The sequence below is a fragment of the Salmo trutta genome, chromosome 19 (genome assembly GCF_901001165.1).
Source record: "Salmo trutta chromosome 19, fSalTru1.1, whole genome shotgun sequence".
In the NCBI taxonomy this organism is placed as follows: domain Eukaryota; kingdom Metazoa; phylum Chordata; class Actinopteri; order Salmoniformes; family Salmonidae; genus Salmo; species Salmo trutta.
The window spans coordinates 8,983,569-8,996,533 of NC_042975.1; the positions used below are offsets into that span (position 1 = coordinate 8,983,569).

Sequence of the window (12,965 nt, forward strand, 5' to 3'; positions counted from 1 at the left end):
ACCACACCAGCATATGGTCTCACAAGGGGTCTGGGGATCTCATCTCGGTACCTAATGGCAGTTAGGCTACCTCTGGCGAGCACATGGAGGGCTGTGCGGCCCCCCCAAAGAAATGCCACCCCACACCATGACTGACCCACCGCCAAACCGGTCATGCTGGAGGATGTTGCAGGCAGCAGAATGTTCTCCACGGCGTCTCCAGACTCTGTCACGTGCTCAGTGTGAACCTGGTTTCATCTGTGAAGAGCACAGGGCGCCAGTGGCAAATTTGCCAAATGTCCTACACGGTGTTGGGCTGTAAGCACAACCCCCAACTGTGGATGTCGGGCCCTCATACCACCCTTATGGAGTCTGTTTCTGACCGTTTGAGCAGACACATGCACATTTGTGGCCTGCTGGAGATCATTTTGCAGGGCTCTGGCAGTGCTCCTCCTGCTCCTCCTTGCACAAAGGCGGAGGTAGCGGTCCTGCTGCTGGGTCGTTGCCCTCCTACGGCCTCCTCCACGTCTCCTGATGTACTGGCCTGTCTCCTGGTAGCGCCTCCATGCTCTGGACACTACGCTGACAGACACAGCAAACCTTCTTGCCACAGCTCGCATTGATGTGCCATCCTGGATGAGCTGCACTACCTGAGCCACTTGTGTGGGTTGTAGACTCCGTCTCATGCTACCACTAGAGTTAAAGCACCGCCAGCATTCAAAAGTGACCAAAACCTCAGCCAGGAAGCATAGGAACTGAGAAGTGGTCTGTGGTCACCACCTGCTGAACCACTCCTTTATTGGGGGTGTCTTGCTTATTGCCTATAATTTCCACCTGTTGTCTATTCCATTTGCACAACAGCATGTGAAATGTATTGTCACAGTGTTGCTCCCTAAGTGGACAGTTTGATTTCACAGAAGTGTGATTGACTTGGAGTTACATTGTGTTGTTTAAGTGTTCCCTTTATTTTTTTTGAGCTGTATGTATGTGTGTGTGTGTGTGTGTGTGTATATATATATATACACACACACTCGTATGTATGTATGTATGTATGTATGTATGTATGTATGTATCTATCCATAACAAATACTGTACACTACGCTGATCATATCCAAACTATCAAACAGGCTTGCGGTGTTAGCCAATAGTTCAGCACTACACCCAAAATAATCTATTGCTAGTGTGCCCTGACCAGGAAAAACACTGCAGTTGTAGCCTGTAACTAGGACCCTGTTTTTCATGCTTGTGTCTCATGCATATGAATGTAATTTATGGAATACATTATATAGTTTATGTTCAGCAATTTTGAACCTACTAAGTCTTGCTTTGTGTTTATAAATGCTTTCAGGTTCAAAGCTGAGACGGGATAAAATGAATGGCACAAAGGATGACTGACATTGTTTGTACTCAGAATTTGCATCATGGCTGTAATGTCTTTGATTCATGTCAGCATCTCCTCTGCAATTTATACAGGTGAATTTTGTATTCATAATGGCACATTAATACAGGCACACACAATACTGCTAATTTTGGGCTCCCGAGTGGCACAGTGGTCTAAGGCACTGCATTTCAGTGCTAGAGGCGTCACTACAGACCCTGGTTTGATTCCAGGCTGTATCACAACCGGCTGTGTTTGGGAGTTCCGTAGGGCGGCGCACAATTGGCCCAGCGTCGTCGGGGTAGGCCGTCATTGTAAATAAGAATTTGTTCTTAACTCATTTGCCTAGTTAAAAACAAATCCAGTATGGCTATGCTCTGGTTGAGTGGGCCTTGCCTTTTACTAAGAGCTCAGTGGAGACAGGGCTTGACATCTCATATCACTTGTCTGGGGGCAAGTCAAAATATCATTTATTATTATTATTATTAATAATTGGACAAGCAGACTAGATTGTGAAGTGTTGCTCACTTCAGATTTCTGCGTTGACGGGCAGTCTTTCCATCACCTGCAGTCGCAAAATGCACTTTTGCAGTCAAAGCGCAGACCCGTGTGTAGCCACGTGTGCACGTGTTCATATTCCTTGCTAGTTAGTACGTTTTTGACCAGTTATAGGTTACTTTTTGGTCAGAAAACGGCATTTGTATGGTCATGACAACCCTGGGAAAGTCTTGGAATGTGAATCCTCAGTACAGTGCCTTCAGAAAGTATTCATACCCCCTATCCCATCATTTATTCCAGCCTGAATTCAAAATGGATCAAATTGATATGTTTCTCACCCATCTACAAACAATCTCCCATAATGACAGTGAAAACAATGTTTTTAGACATTTTTGCAAATGTATTGAAAATAAAATGGATCAAATTTACTTAGGTGTTAACACTCCTGAATCAAAACATGTTAGAATCATCTTTGGCAGTGATTACAGCTGTGAGTCTTTCTGGGTAAGTCTCTAAGAGCTTTGCACACCTGGATTGTACAATATTTGCAGTCTTTTAAAAAGTTATTTTAGCGCTGTCAAGTTGGTGGTTGATCATTGCTAGACAGCCAATTTCAAGTCTTTCCATAGATTTTTCAAGTACGTTTTAAGTTGAATATGTAACTAGGCCACTCGGGCACATTCAATTTCATCTTGGTAAGCACCTCCAGTGTGTATTTGGTAATTGTTTTAGGTCATTGTCCTGCTGAAGGGTGAAATTGTCTCTGTTGGAAAGCAGACTGAACCAGGTTTTCCTCTTGGATTTTGCCCATGCTTAGCTCTATTCTGTTTCTTTTTATCCTAAACTCCCTAGTCCTTGCCGATGACAAGCATACCCATAACATGATGCATTCACTGCCTTGCTTGAAAATATGAAGTGGTGCTCAATGTGCTCTGTTGGATTTGTCCCAAACAACACATTTTATTCAGGACATGATGTTCATTTCTTTGCTACCTTTTTATTTCTTTCTATACAGGCTTCCTTCTTTTCACTCTGTCATTTAAGTTAGTATTGTGGAGTCACGACAAGGTTGATCCATCCGCAGGTCGCTCACAGCCATTAAACTCTAACTACTTTAAAGTCACCATTGGCCTCATGGTATAATCCCTGAGTGGTTTCCTTCCTCTCAGGCAACTGAGTTAGGAAGGACGCCTGTAACTTTGTAGTGACTGGGTGTATTGATACACCATCCAAAGTGTAATTCAAATCAAATGTTATTGGTCGCAGATGTTATTGCGAGTGTAGGCAAATGCTTGTGCTTCTAGTTCCGACAGTGCAGCAATATTTAACAAGTAATTCAACAACGACCTAATACACACATCTAAGTAAAGGAATTAAGAATATATTCATATATGGATGAGCAATGTCAGAGCGGCATAGACTAAGATACTGTATAGAATACAGTAAACACATGAGATGAGTAATCCAATATGTGTAAACATTAAAGTGACTAGTGCTCCATGTTATTAATGTGGCCAATGATTTCAAGTCTATATGCTGGCAGCAGCCTCTCTGTGTTAGTGACGGCTGTTTAACAGTCTGATGACCTTGAGATGGAAGCTGTTTTTCAGTCTCTCAGTCCCATCTTTGATGCACCTGTACTGACCTCGCTAGTGGTTAGAGCGTTTGGCCAGTAACCGAAAGGTTGCTGGATCGAATCCCCAAGCTGAAAAGGTACAAATCTGTCGTTCGGCCCCTGAGCAAGGCAGTTAACCAATTGTTCTGGGGGGCCCGACTACTTGATGTCAATTATGGCAGCCCCCCGTACCTCTGATTCAGGGGGGTTAAAGCCCCCCCCCCCCCCCCCCCCCCCCCCCCCCCTTCTCTCTGATTTAGAGGGTTAAATGTGGAAGACACTTTTCAGTTGAATACATTCAGTTATACCACTGACTAGGTATCCCCCTCTCCCCTTCTGGATGATAGCGGGGTGAACAGGAAGTGGTTCGGGTGGTGGTTGTCTTTGGTGATCTTTTTGGCCTTCCAGTGATGTCGGGTGCTGTACGTGTAATTAACTTCCCCCATGCTTAAAGGGATATTCAATGTCTGCTTTTAAATTTTTTTACACATCTACCAATTGGTGCCCTTTGCGAGGCATTGTAAAAACTCCCTGGTCTTTGTGATTTGGAATTCACTGCTCTACTAAGGGACGTGTGTGGGGTACAGAGATTTTGTGATTTGAAATTCACTGCTCTACTAAGGGACCTGTGTGGGGTACAGAGATGACGTAGTCATTCAAAAAATCATGTTAAACACTATTATTGAACACACAGTGAGTCCATGCAACTTATTATGTGACTTGTTAAGCATATTGAACTGAATTAGGCTTTCCATAACCTCTCTAGGGCCGGCGGGACGAAATCGTCCCACCTACGTAACAGCCAGTGGAACCCTGTGGCGCGTTATTCAAATACCTTAGAAATGCTATTACTTCAATTTCTCAAACATATGACTATTTTACAGCATTTTAAAGACAAGACTCTCGTTAATCTAACCACACTGTCCGATTTCAAAAAGGCTTTACAACGAAAGCAAAACATTAGATTATGTCAGCAGAGTACCCAGCCAGAAATAATCAGACACCCATTTTTCAAGCTAGCATATAATGTCACATAAACCCAGAAGACAGCTAAATGCAGCACTAACCTTTGATGATCTTCATCAGATGACACTCCTAGGACATTATGTTATACAATACATGCATGTTTTGTTCAATCAAGTTCATATTTATATCAAAAAACAGCTTTTTACATTAGCATGTGATGTTCAGAACTAGCATACCCCCCCGCAAACTTCCGGCGAATTTACTAACAATTTACTAAATTACTCACGATAAACGTTCACAAAAAGCATAACAATTATTTTAAGAATTATAGATACAGAACTCCTCTATGCACTCGATATGTCCGATTTTAAAATAGCTTTTTGGTGAAAGCACATTTTGCAATATTCTAAGTAGATAGCCCGGCATCACAGGGCTAGCTATTTAGACACCCAGCAAGTTTAGCCTTCACCAAACTCCGATTTACTATTAGAAAAGTTTGATTAACTTTGGTGTTCTTCGTCAGAATGCACTCCCAGGACTTCTACTTCAATAACAAATGTTGGTTTGGTCCCAAATAATCCATAGTTATGTTCAAACAGCGGCGTTTTGTTCGTGCGTTCAAGACACTATCTGAATGGTAAATAAGGGTTACGAGCACGGCGCATTTCGTGACAAAAGATTTCTAAATATTCCATTACCGTACTTTGAAGCATGTCAACCGCTGTTTAAAATCAGTTTTTATGCCATTTTTCTCGTAAAAAAGCGTTAATATTCCGACCGGGAATCTGCAATTAGGTAAACGGACGAAAGAAAATAAATCACTGGGTCGACTCGGGCACGCGCCTAAGCCCTTTGTCCTCTGATCGGCCACTTGGCAAAGGCGATAATGTGTTTCAGCCTGGGGCTGCCTCGATATCGTTCAGCTTTTTCCCGGGCTCTGGGAGCCGTAGGAAGTGTCACGTTACAGCAAAGATCCTCAGTCTTCAATAAACAGAGGCAAGAAGAACAACAACTTGTCAGACAGGCCACTTCCTGGTCAGAATCTTCTCAGGTTTTTGCCTGCCATATGAGTTCTGTTATACTCACAGACACCATTCAAACAGTTTTAGAAACTTTAGGGTGTTTTCTATCCAAAGCCAATAATTATATGCATATTCTAGTTACTGGGCAGGAGTAGTAACCAGGTTAAATCGGGTACGTTTTTTATCCGGCAGTGTAAATACTGCCCCCTAGCCCTAACAGGATAACAAAGGCATTTCAGCTTAAAATGTATTAATTTGTAAATACATCTAAGAACATAATTCTACTTTTACATTATGGAGTATTGTGTGTGTGTGTGTGTAGGCCAGTGAGAGTAAATTTAATCCATTTTAAATTCAGCTGTAACCAATGAAATGTGGGAAAAGTAGCTGTGTGTGTGAATACTTTCTGAAGACACTGTGTGTGTGCAGGTGGGCCTGAAAAGATTGAGAGATGGACTTTGCTGTAGCAGTTAGGCTAGTCTATTAAACAGACTAACTACATAGCCAATTCAAAACATATAGTGTACCCTGACTAGTTTTCACAGTATTAACTAATAGCATCTATTAATGTCATTGTCCTGTCCAATGTCCTAAACCTTTCTACCGGCACTCGCAAATTGATAAACGGGAGCATTAATAAACCAAATAAGGCTACTCCTGTTGTAGAATCACCCTTCCAGTGCTTAATATTGGCAGTTGATGAAAAAATCTGACATTGTTGGAAAACTGGGATTCCCCTCTATTCATCATTGGCCATGTGATTCTGACAACATTAGCCAATCAGAATATTTCTATCATGCTGTCAATAGATCTCCCCAGAAACTTGACTGAAGTTTGTAGATAAACTTGTCATAGTTGCCTTTTTGTGGGTGTAAAATGGTTTTGTTAGTCTAAGGCTGTGTAAATGCTTGAGTTGAAGCTCTCCAGTAACCTCTTCATACACCACACAAAGGAGGGGTTTGTTATTCGTCCTTATCTCTGGGCACGAAGCCAACTCGTTATAAATCTTCTCCTGTCTGTTTGGGCTCTAAAGATAGATGAATAGGCTGTGCGGAGCAGGTTAGAACATGTTTTTGTTAGTATAATGCGACAGGGGGGTAGAGCTAATTAGCCCGTATTTCTCATGTAGGCTTACTTCCCTCTGAGGGGTAAGCAGCTCTTTGTGTAGGTAGAGTATATAGAGATTAACTTGTAAATAATCAAGATCTGCTATGTCCCGAGGGCTCCCTGTCCCGAGGGCTCCCTGTCCCGCTATGTCCCGAGGGCTCCCTGTCCCGCTATGTCCCGAGGGCTCCCTGTCCCGAGGGCTCCCTGTCCCGCTATGTCCCGAGGGCTCCCTGTCCCGCTATGTCCCGAGGGCTCCCTGTCCCGCTATGTCCCGAGGGCTCCCTGTCCCGCTATGTCCCGAGGGCTCCCTGTCCCGAGGGCTCCCTGTCCCACTATGTCCCGAGGGCTCCATGTCCCGAGGGCTCCCTGTCCCGCTATGTCCCGAGGGCTCCCTGGAATCCTTCAATTGTTCGAATAAACCTCTTATTGCCGATTTAAAAAAAATATATATATATAAAAAAAAACAATTCTGCCTGATTCCTCAAATGAGTTTTCCTCGCCACTTTGAAATAGATTACTTTAGCCATTTGATCCCTGATTTATTGAATGAGGAACTTTATTCTATAGGCCTAAAGACAAGTATTTGGTTGTAATGTTGCTGTAATTTTTATAGGCCAACCATTCTCCATGAGACTTAAATGGGCGGTGTTGTTTTGAGGCAGGCTTGAATATGCCTGAAAGCTACCCTCTGCCTATTAGCTTATGTTTTTGTTTGATTCTGTTATTAATATATGATAATTAATTGTGAAGTGGTTCCTTGCATCATACAACCCATTCTCCAGTGACCCTTTTGGTCCATGCGTGATGTTAGACTTTGTTGTCGAGACAAATGACTTGAGCTTTTAGACAAAATCAATCATACTTGGCTGACGCTTGTGTTTCAGACCAGAACAGAAGGGCATGAGGTCATTAGGATCATTAAACAGTGAAACGATGCCATAATTAAAGCATGGCCTGACCTTAAACATCTGCAATTGTCTACAGCCACTTTTTGTTTGTACTTTGTCATCATAGTGAAGCGTTGGCTCGGTCACATTTCTCTCCTTCCATCTGCCTTTAGCTTTTTTCCACAATCCAAGACAAGTATTTTAATGGGACTTTCCGTGATGCTCGGCGGAAAATAAGTCAATCTGCTGACAGCACGTCTGCTATTCCAGTTAGTATATTTTATCTTAATGTGCAAAGAGGATTTAACCAACGATACTGTTTTGTGGTTTGGCATGGTGATCTGTACTGTACAAGGCATGGTGGATCCCATTCTCAGCAGGTCAGACTGCTGGATAATTGTGTAGTAGACGGACAGTGTGAGCTATGGGGAAAAGCTGGCAGGAGGGTTGGGTATGTGACTCTCGTTTAGGCAGGCTAAAGACTGTTGACTCACTTTGCTGGTCTAGCGCCACGCTCTCTGTGTGTGGGCCTAGCGCCACGCGCTCTGGGTGTGGGCCTAGCGCCACGCGCTCTGGGTGTGCGGGCCTAGCGCCACGCGCTCTGGGTGTGCGGGCCTAGCGCCACGCGCTCTGGGTGTGCGGGCCTAGCGCCACGCGCTCTGGGTGTGCGGGCCTAGCGCCACGCGCTCTGGGTGTGCGGGCCTAGCGCCACGCGCTCTGGGTGTGCGGGCCTAGCGCCACGCGCTCTGGGTGTGCGGGCCTAGCGCCACGCGCTCTGGGTGTGCGGGCCTAGCGCCACGCGCTCTGGGTGTGCGGGCCTAGCGCCACGCGCTCTGGGTGTGCGGGCCTAGCGCCACGCGCTCTGGGTGTGCGGGCCTAGCGCCACGCGCTCTGGGTGTGCGGGCCTAGCGCCACGCGCTCTGGGTGTGCGGGCCTAGCGCCACGCGCTCTGGGTGTGCGGGCCTAGCGTCATGCAGAGAGTAGGACTGAGTGATGTCAAAGAAGCCATTTTCTTCCCATGGGAGGAGAGTGGAGGTGGTGCAGGCCATGATAACCATCTTACAGACCATTAAAATACCCTTTATTGCAGTCACTAGATAGATACGCTAATCATCAATGGGAATTACTGTTTTTGGTTAACTTTGTATTTTGTGTGTAAGCACACACTTTCTCTGACCTCGCCAGGAGTGTGTTTGGGGTCTTGGTGGATGAGACGATGAGCTTGGTATCTGCTGATGAACAGCAGAACACAGTGGACTGAACTGAACCTCTGTGTGTTTGTCTTGGGGAGGGAGAAAATATATTCTTCTGTGTTTCTAGGTTTCAGCTAATATTTTGAATCTGAGGACTTTTGGCACATGCTGTAGCAGCTTGTCTACAACTTTTGCTTATGGGCAGGGACCGGCGTGTCTCGGGGACCGGCGTGTCTCGGGGACCGGCGTGTCTCGGGGGACCGGCGTGTCGGAGGACCGGAGTACTGCTCCCACAGATGGTTCTATCACATCGGTCAACTATTTGTCCTGTCTGCATGACTTGCATAGCAAATTGCTGTGGATTAACGGCTCGTTAAACTGTTAAACGCAAGGATTTTTCTGCCATTGATATACTTGTGCAGGCCGCCTAAGCATAAGTTCAAACTGTGTAAAATAAAATGAAATTATACAAAAATAAAATCGGGATGGAAAAATGCTGTGTAAACCTAAACCAGATATAAAGTATGCAGAGAAGATAATGGACCTAATATATTTTAACAATCATCAAAATCAAAGCTAGACAGTGGGGCAATAGAACATTCCCAAAACATTTAGCAGTATAGATTTTATGTTCAAGCAAAAGAACACCACATTAGCCAAAATTTGAAATAGTTGCAGGAAATTTGCTTTAAAACCTCAATTCACTCAGCCCCATGGCAGAAAGTTGAATCGCATGAAATTTGTTTTAAAATAGCGTATTTAAAAATCTAAGTTCCATGCATAAATGTTCTTAATTGCAGGAAGTTGGCGTAAATGAAAAGATTCACCGCGAAGATAAGGGGCTGCTAAAATTGTCTCTAGAACTTTGCTGCACCTACAAGCCAACCGCGCCCCCTGCCACACCCCTGGTCACGCCCACCACCTAAACCCCTTTTTGAAACCAAAACAAACTCTAGCCCGTGTTGGCTTCCCTAAAGGAATAGTATGTGCTCTGTTCATAACACACATGGCTGCTCCTGACCAATGGCTAGAAGGCTTCTTCTCTGTGCACAATTCAGTTACTCAGTCCCGCCCCTCACGGGCCTGTCCCCGCCCCTCACGGGCCTGTCCCCGCCCCTCACGGGCCTAGCTATATCACGAGGACCGCTGTATTAGTTTTATATGAAATAATGTGACCTCCCTCAGGCACAGGATAGGAAATTACCTTTTATAGTCACTTTATCATTTGTCTGTGCGCCTCTCTTATATTTAATTTTAGGAGAAGAGGGTTTATTCTGATCAAAAATATAAACGTAACAATTTCAAAGATTTTACTGAGTTACAGTTCATTAGGCCCTAATCTATGGATTTCACATGACTGTAAGTACAGATATGCATCTGGTCACAGATACCTTTTTAAATAAAAGGAGAGTGGGCTCTGGTGGGACACCAGTCTGGCTCTGCTCTGGTGGGACACCAGTCTGGCTCTGCTCTGGTGGGACACCAGTCGGGCTCTGCTCTGGTGGGACACCAGTCGGGCTCTGCTCTGGTGGGACACCAGTCGGGCTCTGCTCTGGTGGGACACCAGTCTGGCTCTGCTCTGGTGGGACACCAGTCTGGCTCTGCTCTGGTGGGACACCAGTCGGGCTCTGCTCTGGTGGGACACCAGTCGGGCTCTGCTCTGGTGGGACACCAGTCGGGCTCTGCTCTGGTGGGACACCAGTCGGGCTCTGCTCTGGTGGGACACCAGTCGGGCTCTGCTCTGGTGGGACACCAGTCGGGCTCTGCTCTGGTGGGACACCAGTCGGGCTCTGGTGGGATGTTGCCTGTGGAATGTTGTCCCAGTCCTCTTCAATGGCTGTGTGAAGTTGCTGGATATTGGCGGAACTGGAACACGCTGTCGTACACATCGATCCAGCAAAGGGTCTGAATACTTATGCACTTTTTTTTTTATTAGCAAAAATATCTAAACCTGTTGTATTGTCGGTATTTATTGTGTGTAGATTAAGGGGGGGACAATTTAATCAATTTTAGAATAAGGCTGTAACGTAACAAAATGTGAAGAAAGTCAAGGGGTCTGAATGCGCTGTGTATGTGTATACATATATATTTATATTATGAATGCGCTGTGTATGTGTATACATATATATTTATATTATGAATGCGCTGTGTATGTGTATACATATATATTTATATTATGAATGCGCTGTGTATGTGTATACATATATATTTATATTATGAATGCGCTGTGTATGTGTATACATATATATTTATATTATGAATGCGCTGTGTATGTGTATACATATATATTTATATTATGAATGCGCTGTGTATGTGTATACATATATATTTATATTATGAATGCGCTGTGTATGTGTATACATATATATTTATATTATGAATGCGCTGTGTATGTGTATACATATATATTTTGTGTGTATGTATATTTTTCAATATCGCAATATTTATTTTTAGCTAGTCGTCTGTACCTGCGCCAAAACTCCTGTATTTTTCCTTCTATAGCTTCTTCTCTGTCTCTTTAAATAGGGAGCCAATGTTTTCAGCACTTTATTTCCATGACTGATCTAAACTCATTTTCTCATGTCTCTCTCTTGTCCCTCTGCAGCAGACATATAGTGAGCAATATGTTTGGAACATCGAATCGCAATAAAATCACAGTATAGAATCACACTATATGTATGGAATCATATGGTATCGGCACTATCATATTGTGAGGTCCCTGGTAACTCCCAGCCCCACTACTGCAACTCTGTGTCGAGAGCGGGAGCCTCTCCAACCAAACCCCCACACAATGTTACACTGACTCATATTCATCACTGAAGGAAGGCACTGAACACGGGCTCTCTAAAGCCAGAGCTTGTTCTGTTCAGATACCGCATGGACTTCCAATGAAGGTTCTATTTGGGTTCTGGATTCGTTCAAGGCATTACGTCAGCAGTGCTTACCCTCTCCTGTCGTCCCTTCACATGTTTCTGTTTCGTGCTCTGTGACGGTTTTGACTGAGCAGCCAGATGAGCCTATTGACAGCAGTGACTTGTCTGGTCGGGCTGGCCGGCAGAATATAGCTCTAACTCTCAGGATTATATAAGCGGGATCCGCTCATGGCTACAGCCACAGTCTGAGGGGGAGAAGGGAAGGAGGGTTAAGCTTGCCCCCCTCTAATCTCCCATCACCCTGGCTTTCACTGTGAGGCTGGCTCATCCTGACTGACCGGGCCACTCGCACGCTAGTGGCTGGGTTCACCTACAAACATTGACTCCAGTCGGGCCTGTGGCGATCCGAGAGAGAGGATCACAATCATTTTGGTTCTCAAGGGAGGTAGAATCATGAACGGTGAGCTCAAAGTATTGTAACAGTGGCAGCTTTGTTTTGGCTCTGTACTCCAGCACTTGATACAATGACTGAGGTTAAAGTGCAGACTGTCAGCTTACGCTTAAGGGTATTTTCATCCATATTGGGAATTATTTCACTTTTTGTACACAGTCACTCCATTTTAGGGGACTAAAAATATTGGGACCAGTAGTGAATAGTTAATCTCTTGGTCACATTCATACTGGGCAGTGGTTACATCAACCTTGTGACTCTACAAACATGTTGGATGCATTTGCAGTTTGTTTTGGTTGTTTCAGATTTTGTGCACAGTAACTGATTGGTAAATCATGTGTCATTTTGGAATCACTCGTGGTGAATAGAATGTTTCTGAACACTTCTACATTAATGTGGATGCTACCATGATTACAGATAATCCTGAATGAATCATGAAAAATGATGTGAGTTTTTAAAGCACAAATATCATAGCCCCCAGACATGCTGACCTCTCACCCTTACAGCAATGGGAGGGTTGCAGTTTCTGTGGGTGGGTATGTTAGTCTTTAAGTTTCTGTCTCTCCAGAATGACTCAGTCCACTGACCATTCTTCAAGCCTCGATGGCTAACTGTTTTTGTCATGCTCCCTGATCTCTAATAAACGTTTGATCAGGTTTAGTTGCACGTTTGACTTCCACTCACTCACAGCGGATGATGGAGAGAGCTGTGGTTTCCTCGGTGTGTTGGCTGTTTGCTAACAGAATCCCAAGGGTGAATTGCCAGATGTATTGCTGGGTCCAAGTCAGCCAGTGAGTCCCGAGTGTATTAGTGCCTGGTGACTTTGTCTAGGACTGTTCCGGCTGACTCCTACAGGCCGCGCTCAACCAAGATGGTGGAGGGAGGGCAGGATTATTGCTTTCACTGTCCTCACTACTCCTCTGTATTACTGAGAGGATTGGAATAACAGTTGCAGGATTCTACATGAAGTGAAGGCCAGTCAGACAGTCGTGGACG

General features: G+C 44.5%; 1 protein-coding gene across 1 annotated transcript in view; it reads left to right on the plus strand.

Moving 5' to 3' along the window:
• LOC115153955 (RING finger protein 145-like) overlaps positions 1-12,965 on the plus strand; it is a 31,523-nt gene that overhangs the window by 3,675 nt on the left and 14,883 nt on the right. The gene's annotated exons all lie outside the window — the stretch shown is intronic.